This window comes from Physella acuta, unplaced genomic scaffold (genome assembly GCF_028476545.2).
Source record: "Physella acuta isolate Inbredline_101_S28 unplaced genomic scaffold, ASM2847654v3 ptg000712l, whole genome shotgun sequence".
NCBI classification, from domain to species: domain Eukaryota; kingdom Metazoa; phylum Mollusca; class Gastropoda; family Physidae; genus Physella; species Physella acuta.
This window is the reverse complement of record NW_026732230.1, coordinates 73,864-79,638: the sequence shown is the minus strand read 5'-3', so window position 1 is coordinate 79,638 and position 5,775 is coordinate 73,864.

Here is a 5,775-nt window from a genome sequence, read left to right as displayed (position 1 = left end):
TCACTAACTGTTATTGATACTCCCGGAGCTCTGCCCACATTTGAAATAGGTATTAAATATCGAAACTCAATATCTTGTAGTTCTAGAAATGAAATTACTTCACATCAGATATTAAATTATTTCATCTCAGGAATGAAATCATGAGCAGATTAAAGTTCAAAGGTCAAAAAATGTATGAAACGACTTCCTGCTATTTTTAAACAAAAACTTTCACAAAAATGTTTGAAACGACTTTGCTATTTAAAATAAACCCCCCACAATAAAAAAGGAAACAGCTTTGCTATTAAAAAAAATTCTTAAAAATGTATAAGATGATTTTGTTTTTGTTTTAAATTTGAGACGGGTCTGATGCAGTAATTATTGAGAGTACCCCATCGAGTTTTTGTTAAGCCCTAGGGAAAAAAAATGTGTCCAGAACACAAGCCTCACATTTTCCCGACCCCCCCCCCCACCTCACACACACACGGAATCTATGCTAGACCACTTTCCTGTTGTTGTTTTTTAAATTATAAAACCCTAACGTGTAGATAAAAGGTGGAGGCCATGTACAAAAGCTCTGATTGGTACCTGACTCAGGTCAGGGGAAGTAAAAGCCTATATATATATATATATATATATATATATATATATATATATATATATATATATATATATATATATATATATATATATATATATATATATATATATATATAAATAAATATATATATATATATATATATATATATATATATATATATATATATATATATATATATATATATATATATAATCTACATATATATAGGCCTATATATATATATATATATTTTCATATATACAAATAAATAGTATTGTATCTAAATAATATATATATATATATATATATATATATACATATATACATATATATATATAGTTTTAGATATATATAGTTTTAGATATATGAATAGGTACATCATATACATACACACAAACACACATAAACACACACATACACACACACATACACACACACATATATATATATATATATATATATATATATATATATATATATATATATATATATATATATATATATATATACTATTTCATTTACAAAATCATAAAATGAGAAAATGAGAAATAAATTTCCCGTCGATGAAGACCGGTGATTAAAGTCATAGTCTATATCGAGTAACGGTTTTAAAGTGACAAACGTAATCTGTTTTTAGATATTAATCTCGCAATATACTGCGAGCTTTCAAGAGATTTTATCCATTATAGTTTCAAGTTGTTGCCTAATCTAAGCTAAGCTGGGCAAAACAAACAGGAATAAACATTTTAACAATGCTCTGACGTCAAATCATAAGATCCCATTTTAATTCTGTTGTTTGTTTTTTTGTCTATAAATATCTACTGTTTTTGAAAACGCAAGATAACATAATTATTTTTAAGGATTCTTTAACAGGCCAGGCTATCTTGTTAATTTAATTAATGTTGTTATTTATTTGGCTCAGGTTGTAGAGGAAAAAAAAATCTTTCAACGCAAACAATCATCCAAAATGTTCCAACCATTGAATAATTCAAATGTATTGATGGTCTTGAGACAGAGAAAGTGGGTTAACATTAGTATAAGTATCCTCCATTAGATATATGTGATTCTTTCAGTTAAGTATAAAGACGGCATGCCGAGAAAAGCATTAAGAAAATGAACAAATATTACAAGTTTTCCAAGACATTTAAATTTAACACTTAAAATAATACCTGTAATACACACACGCACACGCACACACACACACACATACACACACACACACACACGCACGCACGCACGCACGCACGCACGCTCACACACACACACACACACACGCACATATATATATATATATATATATATATATATATATATATATATATATATATATATATATATATAATACATTTGGTTCCTAAGCTTATGGAAAAGAAGCTGTTAACTTAGAATAAAGATGATTATCTGAGTGTTGAACAATAGCTAATTGTGGGCGCAGCTACAAACTTTGTAGTGTCGAGGCGTTGACCACCTATTCCATGTACTGGTCCCTGGGCGCCAGACCGTAATTAGGCCAATAGATGGGGGGTACCTGTCCCAGCCAGGGAGGGGGGGGGGTGTCCGGCATAATGAGCCATCAAGCAGCATCTTTCCCGCTAATTGTTCTCACTGACGGCACGAGGCGACTCCTGCGTAGTATTCTAGCGCCAGTGACGCGGTGAGTCAATGATACCTATCTAATCACTTCCGGTTGTTTGGTGTCTGGGAAGTAAGTATTTCAAGATTCTTTGACTCACGTTGACGTCAGTTTTTGAGTCAGACGTACTGTAGGAAAAGCGATTCGATTTGGAAATTACAAGAGTAATCAAGTAATCAAGGCGGGGTTATTTTTGAAAATGTACACAAGTTTTATGTTAAAATGTGAACAATTTTAAATTTTGGTAGAACACAATCGATAATATCACTTATGAAGACGAAATGAAAAAAAGGGGGAATTAATTCCGTGAATGTTATCGTATACAAAAATAAGGATTTTAGTGACACTTCCAGTAAAACAAGACTGTAGAAGTATTAGGTACGTTTGTGACAAAACATGGGATGGTGTGATCGGGTGATAGGGCGCTCGATTGCTTGCCCGAAGGTATTGAGTTCGGATCTCGGGTCGGCGCTCAACTCTTATCGGTACCCGACTCACGTGAGTAAAGACAGCTGGGCATATTGTAGAGCACACCACCCTTTAATACGCAGAGGTCAAGAATCATACGAACTCTACTTCAACTGCCCTATGGATCGTTAGGTCTGAAAAGATGTTTCGTTTTTTTTTTTGCACGATTAAAATGCTTCCTACTATACTTGTGCAAAAATAATATGACAACCATAATATTTTCAAAATTTTAAATATTTCTACATTTAAAAAATGCTGCTCATACTACACAGACTTCAATGTGTAAATTGTATTTATAGTTTCAAAATCCGAGTTGATTAAAATTTAAAATTTTTGTAAGGATTCACATTGTGTTTAAATTACCCACAAATTCGATTATATATATATATATATATATATATATATATATATATATATATATATATATATATATATATATATATATATATAAAACCCTTTTATAATAGCATAAAAGGAGCAGCTTTTATTCTTCGGACAAATGTAGACAAAACTACAGATATCTTTGTCTCGATGTTCGTACCGGCAGCAACAGGCAGCAGTTTGGGCGTGAGAAAATTTAAAGTACTCAACATCTGTAGGCTGACGCCAGAAAAAAAGTAAACGATAAAAAAAACAACACAGCACTTATTAAATGTCAAAACAGTAGAAAGTACACGAACATCAGAGAGCGAGTTTTGGTGTATTTATTTGAAGTGTCCCTTGAGATCTTCCTGCATCCAATATTACCTCCCTTAGCCATTATTACCTCCCTTAGCCATTATTACCTCCCTCTCCTCCCGGTTGGTCTAAAAATAGCACATACTCAACTCTGAGAAAGGGATTCTAATCCACCTTGGCATTCTCACTCGCATCCAGCAAGATCACTGCCCGTCCAACAAAACCACCACCCATCCAACAAGACCACCGCCCATCCAACCAAACCAAACCACCGCCCATCCAACAAGACCACCGCCCATCCAACAAGACCACAGTCCCATCTAACAAGACCACCGCCCATCCAACCAAACCAAACCACCGCCCATCCAACAAGACCACCGCCCATCCAACAAGACCACAGTCCCATCTAACAAGACCACCGCCCATCCAACAAGACCACAGTCCCATCTAACAAGACCACCGCCCATCCAACAAGACCACCGCCCATCCAACAAGACCACAGTCCCATCTAACAAGACCACCGCCCATCCAACAAGACCACAGTCCCATCTAACAAGACCACCGCCCATCCAACAAGACCACCGCCCATCCAACTAGACCACAGTCCCATCTAACAAGACCACCGCCCATCCAACAAGACCACAGTCCCATCTAACAAGACCACAGTCCCATCCAACAAGACCATAGTCCCATCCAACAAGACCACCGCCCATCCAACAAGACCACAGTCCCATCTAACAAGACCACAGTCCCATCTAACAAGACCACCGCCCATCCAACAAGACCACAGTCCCATCTAACAAGACCACAGTCCCATCTAACAAGACCACCGCCCATCCAACCAAACCAAACCACCGCCCATCCAACAAGACCACCGCCCATCCAACAAGACCACAGTCCCATCTAACAAGACCACAGTCCCATCTAACAAGACCACCGCCCATCCAACAAGACCACCGCCCATCCAACAAGACCACAGTCCCATCTAACAAGACCACAGTCCCATCTAACAAGACCACCGCCCATCTAACAAGACCACAGTCCCATCTAACAAGACCACATTCCCATCTAACAAGACCACCGCCCATCTAACAAGACCACCGCCCATCCAACAAGACCACAGTCCCATCTAATAAGACCACAGTCCCATCTAACAAGACCACCGCCCATCTAACAAGACCACCGCCCATCTAACAAGACCACAGTCCCATCTAACAAGACCACAGTCCCATCTAACAAGACCACCGCCCATCTAACAAGACCACAGTCCCATCTAACAAGACCACAGTCCCATCTAACAAGACCTCCGCCCATCTAACAAGACCACAGTCCCATCTAACAAGACCACCGCCCATCCAACAAGACCACAGTCCCATCTAACAAGACCACAGTCCCATCTAACAAGACCACAGTCCCATCTAACAAGACCACAGTCCCATCTAACAAGACCACCGCCCATCCAACAAGACCACAGTCCCATCTAACAAGACCACAGTCCCATCTAACAAGACCACAGTCCCATCTAACAAGACCACCGCCCATCCAACCAAACCAAACCACCGCCCATCCAACAAGACCACCGCCCATCCAACAAGACCACAGTCCCATCTAACAAGACCACAGTCCCATCTAACAAGACCACCGCCCATCCAACAAGACCACCGCCCATCCAACAAGACCACAGTCCCATCTAACAAGACCACAGTCCCATCTAACAAGACCACCGCCCATCTAACAAGACCACAGTCCCATCTAACAAGACCACAGTCCCATCTAACAAGACCACCGCCCATCTAACAAGACCACCGCCCATCCAACAAGACCACAGTCCCATCTAACAAGACCACAGTCCCATCTAACAAGACCACCGCCCATCTAACAAGACCACAGTCCCATCTAACAAGACCACAGTCCCATCTAACAAGACCACCGCCCATCTAACAAGACCACCGCCCATCTAACAAGACCACAGTCCCATCTAACAAGACCACCGCCCATCTAACAAGACCACAGTCCCATCTAACAAGACCACAGTCCCATCTAACAAGACCACCGCCCATCTAACAAGACCACAGTCCCATCTAACAAGACCACAGTCCCATCTAACAAGACCACCGCCCATCTAACAAGACCACTGTCCCATCTAACAAGACCACCGCCCATCCAACAAGACCACAGTCCCATCTAACAAGACCACAGTCCCATCTAACAAGACCACAGTCCCATCTAACAAGACCACAGTCCCATCTAACAAGACCACCGCCCATCCAGCAAGACCACAGTCCCATCTAACAAGACCACCGCCCATCTAACAAGACCACCGCCCATCTAACAAGACCACAGTCCCATCCAACAAGACCATAGTCCCATCTAACAAGACCACAGTCCCATCTAACAAGACCACCGCCCATCTAACAAGACCACCGCCCATCTAACA